Raw genomic sequence first — 12,213 nt, 5'->3', positions numbered from 1 at the left:
TTTTCATTTGGTTATAAAGAGGTTTATAGATTATTTGAATATCATGTTATATGGTTATGTCCTGCCTCGGGTTTTAAAAGTTCTCAGATAGCAGATATAATTATTTTAGTTTTATTCCCTCATTAATTTATGTAAGTAAATAGAAGCCTAATTTTAAAAAGGAATAATGGGAATTTTAAGAATGAAGGGAGAAATATTACTTACTGAGAATTAAAGTTACTTGTTATATGCTATCTTAAAAGGTAAGGAACTAAATACCCTGGCACTTTTCTAGCCATAGCATTCATGTTCTCACATTATGTACCTAATGAATGGACAGAGGGAAGGTAAGGGAGAGAGGCTAAATGAAACATGTGCCTACTGAGCACCCTAATACATAACACATCTGTTGTTTACTGCCAATTATTTCAAAGCGTATGTTAAAAATTAATAGTTTCTGGCATGTTATCAACTACTGCTGCTTTCTTAATCCCTGATCATTGTCTGAGATAGGACCAGGTAATACAACAAATAAATACTGTTAGATGAAAAATAGATTGAAACAGGATAGTATTCACCTTTTGTGACTCTTGGAGGATGGCAGTATTTTGAGAAGAGGACTGATGTGGTCTTTGGAATAATCACATTGAGACATTTTTTTGAAACATGCCCTAAGCGTCTTAAAGCCTTCATACTAACTCATGAGAGAAAAAGAATTTTGGTCCATTTGCATAATGCATACAGGTTAGCATCAGATATAGTTACTTCTTTCCTCCTTTATGCATTATAAAGAAATGAATGAAGTGAAAAATAAGAATGGAAGATAAGTATTCATGGGTGAACAATTTGATTAGTTTTCTAGAAAGTCCTTAGTCATCTGATGGCATTCAATCAGCACTTTGGACAGCAGAAAAAAGACCTATTTCATTTATTCACCCATTAATTAATTCATTCACTCATTCATTCATATGTTAGATGCTTATCAAACTCCTACTATATGAAAAGTACCCACTGAAAAATGTTCACAGAAAATCTGCACTATTTCCTTCCCCACAAAAAGCAATTCAACTGTGAAATGAAAAGTCAGCATTAGAAAGGTCAATTTAAGAACACAAAATAGGCAAGTGTTTCCTTTCTAAAATAAAAATATCTGTACATAAAAAGTAGAAATAAGTGTACCAGACCACAGATAGTAACTATTCTAAGCTATTTTATAAAAGAATTTAATATTTACTATGAGAGGTCAGTCATTTTATCTTATAGTACATAATCTTACATTAGAAGGAAATGGCCTTTTATATAAACATAATACAAGTGAATAACATCTTTTCTTTCATGTCACATTAGTTCTAGAAATGACACTAATTCTCCAAGAATCAGTCATGATCCATTGGCATTATTTATTAGTAACACTACTGAGTTATTAGTTCCTGTAAATAATAATCAATTGTGTTAATCTACAAGCCACAAAACCAGAGGTCCCAGGGGGAAAATATTACCCCCTATAAGTTATGCATACATTCAATTTTACTTATCTCTTTAAATGAATGGGTCTATGAATTAGGAGACTATTTGCAAGGTACACTTTTTAAGGGATCTATACCTTATTTGTAAAATGTCCAATTTAAATGCAAACAACTGCAGATCAGATCTTGGGTGCCATTCATTTCAAGGTCATTTCCTTTATTTTTTTTCCATTGCAAGAGTTATAATGTTAATGTAGTAACATGAAAGTGCCAGAGGGGTACTCTGTGCAGCCTTGGCTGTATCACCAGTACTAGCACAATTCTTAGCACCTAGTAGGCTCCCAGTAAAAGGAAACCAAGTGTTATGCTTTGGTTTTGTTGATTACAGTTTGAAGAAATACCATTAAAATTATAGAAAATAAAACATTGGAGAGTATCATAGAGTGACCTGAATTAATAATAGAGAAAGACCGTTGTTTGAAGTCTCTGTGACAATATGAAGTCATCTTTCACTCCCTCTTTCTGTTACATATTATATATATTAGCAAATCCTGATGCGGCTACCTTCAACATCCACCCAGAACCTGGCCATTACTCCACCACTAATATGTCCTACTCCAACTCCCACTGTCTCTCATTTAGATTATTTCAATAGCTCTCTAACTGGTCTTTTTGCTTCTGCACTTGCCCCCTTATACCGTGTTTTCCCGAAAATAAGACCTAGCTGGACAACAGCTCTGATGTACCTTTTGGAGCAAAAATTAATATCAGACCGAGTATTATATTATATATTATATTATATATTGTATTATATAAGACCAGTCTTATATTATAGTAAAATAAGACTGGATCTTATATTAATTTTTGCTCCAAATGACGCATTGGAGCTGATGGTCCAGCTAGGTCTTATTTTGGGGGAAACACTGTAGTTTCAAAAAAGAATTCCAACTGATTCTTCAAAAACTTCAAGTCATTCCTCAAAGGCCCCCATCTAATACAGACTAAAAGCAAAGCCCTTTTCAAGACCTTCATGATCTAGCCACCTAGTAACTATCTAACCTCATTTGTTTTGTCTCCCTTCTTGTCTTTCTTTGGTCACACCTCATTCCTGAGAAGATTCTTCCCACCCATATTTACATGACTCACTCCTTTCTCTCTACTGGGTCTTCTCTTACCACTCTATATAAAATAGTGCCTCCCCCACACTCCCATTCCCTTTTATCCTATTGTATTACTCTCATTTATCATTTATCACCATGTGGTGTATTTCATGCTTACTATTTTTTTTAAATACATTTATTATCTGCTTTCCCTCACTTGTGCAATCTCCACAATGGCAGAGCTTTGTTTCATTCACCACTAAAGGAGAACAGAATTTGCCACCCCAAAATGCACTTCTTTGGCATAAGATTTTGAGCTGATTGTTTTTAAGAAACAGCACACAAAGGAGAAGCTCTGAAAACTGAGAAGTTACACTTTCCTAAGAGACATTTACATTTATAAGGAAAATCTCCATTTGTAGTATCAGGAAGAGGGTAATGACTAAGTCTCTAGAAACTTATCAATGGAGACAACAACTTAAATCTGCAGAACAACCATACCCTTGTTTACTGTGCTTTTCCTGGTAACCTCCCACACATAATTGGCCTCCCCCAATCCCAACATCTTTTCTTTTTTTTTTGCGTTTTAGCTGGAGATGGTATTTGAGGTGGTGGCTTGGGCCATTTGGGGGAGTTACTCAGTTTTCCAGGGTATCTGCCATGTCTACAGGAGAAATACATGTTATTACACTCAGGTTTGTTTTTATACTATTAATCTGTCTTTTATTACAGTGTGTGGGGGGTAGGGGTCTCAACCAAGAACCTAGAAGGGTAGAGGGAAAAGTATTTTCCTCCCCTACACCACTGTAGCCACAGTATCTAAAGGAGCACCTGGCCCACACGTACTTGGGACTGGGAACACATAGCTAAAAGGGTAATGAAAATAAGGTATCTGATGTGGAGAAATGGGCTGGAGATCGACATAAGCTGCCTAGAGATACTGAGGTGTGGCTTTAACTTTGCTCTTTTTCTCAGGATCAGAATGTGGCCTGCTGACACCAAGTTTGGTACAAGAACCAGAAGAGCCCGGTGTTTAAAACATTACATTAAACAAATTCACACAGATGTATAAGTACTCCAAGAATGGTGTTGTAAGCTCTACACCATAGTGCTATCAGGAAAATGAGCGTCTCAGATTCAGCAAGGTCCTGTCCTATTCGGACAGCGTTATCGTTAGAAACTCTCGGGTCCAAGGTAAAGTGAACTGAGAGATCCTGCATTTGCTCTTGCTTTACATGGCCATCCTTTCCTGAAAAGTTTCTGCATCTTTGGCTAAATAGACAACTGACTCCAATCTTACAACGGTATAAACAAATGTGGTCTCTTCTTGCTAAGCTGCAGTCCCCATGAAATGCTGTGCAGATATTTCCTAGTGGAGAGCCCTGAGATGCTCCTTTCCTACTCACATATCCTTGCCTTCTCTAACCCAAGTCACTGCGTCAGAGAGATGATCTTCATTTTATATTGGAAGAAACAGAAGCATAGAGGTAACTACATTCATTGAGCCATTTGACAAATTTGTACTGAGCACCCAATAAATGCTGGTAATGGTTCTTTGTATTGAGGAATGAACAAAATAATGTCAGTATCTTCATGGAGCTTTTATCCTAGTGAGGAGAGATAGACATTAAAAAGTAGACCAGTATTTTATTTATATGTATATGCATATGTGTATTTATAGGTATATGCATATAGTATATGTATATATATAGATATATGTCACTGTTGTGCATATACATGTATGCACACACATATAAGTAGATATAAATAAAATAAATGTCAGGTAATAGTAAGGACAGACAAAAAATAAGCTAATATGTTGTAATAAGCCAGGAATGAAACACAGAGCATTCTGATGCCAAATCTGTGATCTGATCACTACGCTGAAGTTGCTAAATGGCTCTGCAAATGCTAGGTTTCATCGCTATTGAAATAGTAGGGAATGCAGAGACAGTCTGGATTGGCACAGCAACACTTTAAAATGGAAACATGGGAATGAAAAGGGCTTCTCATAGTGCTTTTGTATTTTATAAAATAAAATTCAAAAAAAATATTTAAAAACAAAAATTAGGGGGGAACTCTTAAAATAATTCTTAAAATAACTTAAAATAACTGAGTAATTCTTAAAATAACTGAGATGAATCAATGCCTAGTACATGGTACAGCCTAGGGTTCTATGGTTCCTTCACTGCTCTGCTCCTGTCTTGGAGGCCAGAGAGAGGGACAAACTAGAAGGTTAAGCTTGTTTCTGTATCATCTGTGTTCTAATGGAGTCCTCAGAAGCCAACATTTCCATTTGACTAAGCCTAACTAGAAAAAGCTAGCTGTTTTAGCATAAATCAGGTTTGACTTGAGAACCTGAATTCAACCAATGGTCACCCAGATCTCTGGGGTAATCATGAATCCAACTTCTAGGTTTGGAGATGATCTCCTGCCTGTTGTATGGACTCTGTATCAGCTAGGAGTCAAGAAGACGACATGCGCCAAGTGTAGGAAAAAGTCAACCTGACAGCCCTACACCATGGGACTGTGTGGAAATGAATCATTCCAGGAAAGTAAGGAGGTAAGACCTATAATATAAAGGATTCTTCTTCCTACAATGAAGTTATCTGTAAATCCGCATTTAATAAATGGTTTTAAGTTTTGTGTTGTAAGAGAGATGTCCACATGGTTGATATCCACAAAAAGGAAGAAACTGGAAAATGTATTTACAACATAGTTTAAACGTTTTGATTAGCTTCACAGGCTTTGTCATTAACGTGATCTAGATTCGGACTTTCCTGTTACCAGCTAGATGACATTGGACAAGTTACTTACTTTTCTGTGTGGCTTAATTTGTTCTACTGTGAAATGGAGATAATACCATTCTCATAGGAATATGAGGACTAAATAAGATAATGAATGTATTTGCCAAATAGTAAACACTCAATGAGTGCACAATAGCCATCTTTCGGGGAGGCTGCGCAGTGCATGTCTCATCCTCTGAGAATTATCTCCTCACACACAGAGACCAGCTCCTATAAATCTATGTAACAGGACCCTGCATTCTCTTTCCTGTCTAGCCATGTTATTGATTAAAACAGAGGTAGACACCTAATATAAGCTGGGTTTATCAATTCTAAAAGACTAATTATCTGAAGATGTTAGGCCTGGAAGGTTATATTGACCCAAATGTCACATGAGTGTCCTCTGCAAATGGGGCAGAGAGGAATGTAGTCTTCAGAGCAAGAGGGAAATGCAGCAGTAACATAGCAAGAAGAAATAATTAAAGACCAAGTGAAATGAGAGGGAGACACAGAAAGAGGTGGTGCCTTGCCCCCTGACTCCTTCCTGGTTCCTAAGGCTAACGACTCCCAAGCCTGGCTGAACTTCCTGTTACTGGGTTCTGAAAGATCACTCTATTTTCTTACAATAAATTTCCGAGGGCTTCAGTGCGCTTAAGCACTTTCTGTTCTTTGTGATCAAATAGACCCTAAGAGAAAATGGCACCGTAACCATTTGTATTTGTTTAATGTAAAAGATCACTGTGATATTCTGAGCCAGAAATATACTTATTGTAATTAAGTGAGTCAGAAATCATAGAGAATGCGGTACAGGCCAGTGTTCATCATTTCTATCTAACATAAGACAAGGCTAGCCCTGCCCAAACTATGAAATAGCTTTAATGTACTCCTCTCCCCTTATTCTCCTTTCCTCTCACTCTCAAGGACTTTCTTTCTGCTGACTAGACTGCCCTGAATTCCTGAACAGTCTTATATGTGCTGCATCTTTCCTACCAGCAACCATAAATCAAAACTTATCTATCCTCTGACCTTTTATCCCAAATCCCTCATGTTTGTTTTCTAAACAAGCAGCTAGATACTCTGGTACATGAACTCAAATCAACATGGTAATTGATTCTAATATAAGAGAAGGCCTCCTTTTTCATTCCTGGAAGCATACATGTGACTTTAGGGAAAAATCCTTAATTAAAATGAAACTAGCGATGGGAAATTCTGACACTGAATAAAGTAGCAGGATAAATAATTTTTAGAAAGGTGTTCTTGTGATATCTTTTGTATAATCATACTGCCTATGCAAATACCAAACTGCACTAGATAAAAAGGCTAAACTAGCAAAGGACTGTGTGCTTTTGACACATTTAAATCATTGAACAGTACTCTATTGTAGCAAAATTGCTTTAGAAGCTAAAAATAAAAGTGCAGCTTAATATATTCAAAATTATAATCAAATGTTGGAACAAGAAAATCAGTCATCAATGCTTAGTCAACTAACTGAGATTATCACATTTCTATGCTAATCCTGTCTTTTTAATTAACAGATAAAGCAGAAGGGAGTATGTAAACAATAGTGTATAAAAACATGAAAAAAATTTTCAAGCTCTAATTAAGTGGAGAAGCAATCACAAAATACTGCTGCATTTCAGCAACTGCTCATTTAAAAAAACAACAGAAAACCACCTCGGTATCTTTCTAAAATTACATTTCACAGGCTTCAGTATGCTCTTCTGTTTTTACTCATGATCATAAAGAGTCCAGATGTTAAATACAAGCTGAGCCATTACACCAAATGCCATCTGGCAGCCTGCCCCGAATCTCCTAATTGGTCAGAAGACACATTTCTTACGGAAGACAGTGAAGTCCAGTGTAGTGATTCAGGGTGTGGGTTCTAGAACCAGAGTGCTGGGATCCACATCCTGGATCTGAATACACCCTTTCTTTGAATATTTTCTCAGGTAAGATACTTACCCTCTGTAACCATCAGCTTCCTCCTGCGTAAAATGGGCCTGATAATAGTACCTGCTGTTGTTTTGAGGATTCATTCATTCACCTTTAGGTGCCAGGCACTGCTCCTGGATTTTGGAATCCAACATGAATAATACAGGCAAAAATCACTGCCCTCGTGAAGTTTACCATCTCAGATATTGCATGTAAAGCACGTAGCTAGCATAGTGCCTGGTGCTCAGCACGCCATCAATAACCATCAGTTGTTAGGGTTACTGGTGCTTGAATGAGACAGAGTAAAATGATGGCGCTGGGATGACTGGAAATGTGTCAGAATGAAGCCAGCACACTAAGACCTAGCCAGGGCCCTGCCACTAATTGTCTAGGTGACCTTCCTTTAATCTCGCTGTCTCAATTAACTCTGTAACATGATCTTAAAGTCCCTTTTATTGAAAATATGGCAGATCACGAGAGACAGAAAAGCTGAAGGTTCGAAAACATTAAAGAAAATATTTTCATTTGCATATTTTCCCTTTATCTTACCATTTACTGATAGGAAGATGCATTCAGCACAAGAACGCCTTTTCAGTACATTCAGAGTTTAGGCAATGCTCAGAGGCTAGGTAATCAGATGCGGTTAAAAAATAGAGCAAAACCCTCCAGAATCACTGGGTACAATGTACATGATCAGTATCAGACCAAATCTTTAGCTTCATAAAATATAAAAACACGGGTAAGACAGAATCAGCATCTTACGTGTATCTTAAAAGGTATATATGCCTAAACCTTACCAAAAATAACTGGATGAAACAATCTCCTTCTAGAACATATTTAAGTGAAATGCAATATTATTCTTTTCTGGGCAATTTTAGCTTTCCTAATTGAGTTTTTCCAATGGAACTGAAAAATAAAATTGGTCCCATACCTACACATGTTCATAAATTATACATTTTTCAGGGCTTTATAAATTTTGTTCAAATTAGTTTTCCAGCTACAAACTAGCATTTGAACTTTCTCAAAATTATTCAAATATATGGCTAGCCATTCCTACAGTTTAGCCAATTTAAAAGGCATATATGGCCCTTGGTGAGAATAACCCTGTTTTCCTAACCAGCCCCAGGACTTCTGGATTTCCCATCCTTATAATATTGAACTCTTTGGAGTTCAATGAAAAACAGTAACTTTGCAAACAAGTTTCCTTCAGCTGGAATATTCTTTCCCCTTCTATTCAAGAACACACGCATCTATCAAGTCTCAAACAATATCCTCTGCAAAACCTTCTATGATTACTCCCACCTTAGCCTCCATCCTGACAAGTCCTATTAGACCCTCTTGATATTAATTACTCCCTTACTATTTCATACATATTATCACTAAATGGATTATCCCTTTTCATTATTATTATTATTTATTTTTTTGTTACACCCATCTGAAGGCAGGGACCATGATTTTCATGTTAATATCACCCTGGCACGGAGTAGGCAACTGTTCACATTTGTGATGTACTGGACATATATGTTTGGTGCAAAAGCAATTGCAGTTTACAAGGTTAAAAACAATTGCAAAAACCACAATTACTTTTGCACCAACCTAATACCATTGTTCTCAATGGAAAAGAAAAAAAACCCCTTACTAACAATCAAATAAATGTAGTCTTATTTACTTTAATTTGTAGAGTTGTTTAGCTTACTCCATAAGAACAACAAAAAATCATTGTGGTAGAGCAACCAAAACCAAAGAGAAATCAGAACAAGATTTAAAATTAGAAAAACAAATCATATTCTACATCGCTCCTTCAAAAACAGGTTTTCTCGTATTGACAATACCATAGAATATCATGAAATTGAGAAATACTTTCAAAACTCCCCATAGATTATGCTCTCTAACTCAAATACATGGTAATCAAGAGTTTATCCTCCTTTTACTTTCCACGGACACCAAACAAAGAACATGGCACAAAACCAACTTTAGCAATAAACACAAGTACAAATAAATCTCACAGTAGGATTCATCAGCAATAAAACTACAAATGCCCTTACCATTAAATGTAGTATGTCAACCTGCAATCCACTTAATGTCAAAATTAATCAAGTTTAATGCTTTTTCTACAGTGACATCTAACAATTTAATAACATGCCATTGTAAGTAAACACATACGCCCCCCAATGTTATCAGTGTACTTCAAATATTCATATAAAGTACAAGTAGGAAAGAAAATTTCACACTGGCTTATAAAACGATTCTAGAGAAAATGCAGTTGAACTCAACTAAACTGAAATGCAAAATATTCAGCACTTCTCAGTTATAAACAGAAATAGTTTCAATTAGAAACTTAGAATAAGTATCAAGAGAACTCTCCTGGAAGTTAAATGGAAATTGTGAGGACATTTTCCAAAAGCAAGCCATTTCTTTATGCAATTAATTGTTTCCATTTTATAGCTGTCATACTTGTTTACCTATAATGAAACATTGCTCTGCTCTTCTCATAGTAATCAATAAAACAAAGCTAAAGAAAGAAAACGTGTCCCCCAATAGTTAAAACACTATTTGGGGAGAAACAATGAGAAATATTTTCAAGTACTGAATTCCAGTGACTTCTAATCAGTGAACAGGATAAAATTTATAACTTCATATAAAATTTAAAGCACTTAAAATTTTTTGCTTCGATTTGTGGGACAAAGACTTTATAATTCACAGACATACATGTATTTTAGTAATATTTTTGGATGTCAAGAGAGGGTCTTCATACATTTCTGCAATACTTGAAAAATAAAACTTTTAATCATCTTTTAGATTAATTAATTTGTGAAAAATCTCACTGGAAATTTTTCCAATGAGAAAAAATACTTTTCACTGTAATAAATACTATATACATATTTTTGACATTTCTTAGGAGAAAAAAATGTCTTGAATGTATCTTTTAACTATAAATCAATTAAAACTCCACTGCAATCACTACTGCTACCACAGAAATAATTCCATAAGGAACAAAGTTTTATAGCACAAATCACTTGTATAAAAAAAACTCAACCCAAAGAATGAGTTATTTTCTCAATACAATGCTATGTATTGGTGAGGTACAAAAATGAAAAGAAAAAAATAAATGATTTCATCCAAAAGAGCAGTTATATGTTTGAAGAGGAATGAAAGAAAGACCACTGGCTAGAGATAAAACATAGCATTCGTTTAATAGCCATGACTAACAAGGAAAATAAAAATAGCAGATAGTTTGGAAAAAAATCAATGGAAGTAATTATAGAAAAAATTATATTGTTGCTATAATAGACCTAGTAAGAAAAATCATGTCAAGAAAGAACAGTTGCTATAATATAACTAGTAAGAAAAATCCTGTCAAGAAAGAAAAGTTTTAATGAAGATGACAACATAATGCTTCAGATGACAAAATTGGGGCTTGGGCTTTAGTGCTCGTCCGCAGCCTGATAGATGTGACTAATCGATCACTGGGATCTTTGTTATTGATCCTGGAATCCTTCTCAATGCACAACAGAGAGAACCACTAACAGTCACTGAAATTTGGCATTGAAACCTATTTTCCAAACCTGTTCTCAGAGACACTGTTCAAGACACTCAATCAGGAACCTTCCCTGCAGGCATAGCGTAACAGGACTTTGCACAACCTTCTAGGATATGTGGTCAAGCATGGGTTGACTTTCAAAAATTTGTGAAAATTCTTAAAAAGCAAAATGGAAAAATAACATTACAGCAGGTAATGTTATGATATGGTGAGTGGAATAAATTTTTAAAAGCTAACTGCCATTTCAATTCTGATGATATATACACTTAAAAAATATACAGTCATCCATTTGCAAGAAAAACAATAACTACAAAAGGAATAAGAAATTGAAACAACAGCTCCCTCAACCACAATGCAACAGAAATTAAAGAATACTACTGGTAACTGACAAATTAGTAAAACAGTGTCAATGTACATTTATTATGATTTAAAGCCATAGTCTAATAATTTGAAAAGAAAATCTGAGACAAAGTGAATAACTATAGTAGAGAATCTGATACCCAACGTAGCTTTAACAACTTGAGCAATCAAAATTATAGATTTCCTCTCTATACAGGGAAAAAGCCTTCTTGTTACTTTTAACAAAAAGTGTTTTCATCTACTAAAATTAGAATAATGCAATTTTTGTCCAAAATCAAATGCTTTTTAAAGTCTTTCAAAATATCTATTATAATGTGATTTGATCTCTATTTGTAGGAAGTAAAACAGAAATAGAATGACAGTGGCTTAGTTTTAGGTGTCTTAATTTCCAGAAGAGTAGTATCCCTGTTGAAATGTTTTAAAATACAAAGGGTGCCAAAAAAATGTATACACATTTTAAGAAAGGGAAAAAAAAAATTGTATTAAAATTAGGCTGATGGTCACCACTTTGAGCACCTCCTGGAACTGAAGAAGTCAAACATGATTTGTATTCATCTTTTGTTATTGGTATATATTGAGTTTTTTTTTTTTTTAACAATTTTAAAATAGTTTTTTCCTTTCTTAAAATATGTATATATTTTTTGGCACCCTCTGTATATGCAATCATTTAACCATATTTGAAATATAGCCATAATTTTAGTTTCAGAATAAAACTGAACACTAAGCAAAATGTGGGGGAGAAATTACATTAGGAAAAAATCCATTAAGATCAAATAAGTGTGTATATCAGGTGAAGGTAACTTTGTTTTGCTGTAATTATGCATCTGTAACATCACCAGAATGTGAAGTCAAAGGCTGCATAATGAAACACATCAGTGAAAAATACACCTTAGTAACTAAACAAACTTAGATAAAGTCCATGATAGTTCAATCTGATAATGAACCCTGCTTGATGTCTCAAAAGTATTATGCGCTATTTCCAATGAATAAAAATTGCATCAATTGCCCACTTCATTTTGCTTATATAGACTTAGCCATATTTAGGATCT

At 34.9% G+C, this 12,213-nt stretch overlaps 1 protein-coding gene across 5 annotated transcripts in view; it reads right to left on the bottom strand.

Annotated features, from left to right (window-relative positions):
- Positions 1 to 12,213, bottom strand: part of FER (FER tyrosine kinase) — a 379,119-nt gene that overhangs the window by 83,840 nt on the left and 283,066 nt on the right. The gene's annotated exons all lie outside the window — the stretch shown is intronic.

This window comes from Rhinolophus ferrumequinum, chromosome 7, assembly GCF_004115265.2.
Source record: "Rhinolophus ferrumequinum isolate MPI-CBG mRhiFer1 chromosome 7, mRhiFer1_v1.p, whole genome shotgun sequence".
NCBI classification, from domain to species: Eukaryota; Metazoa; Chordata; class Mammalia; order Chiroptera; family Rhinolophidae; genus Rhinolophus; species Rhinolophus ferrumequinum.
This window is presented reverse-complemented; position numbering and strand designations above follow the sequence as displayed.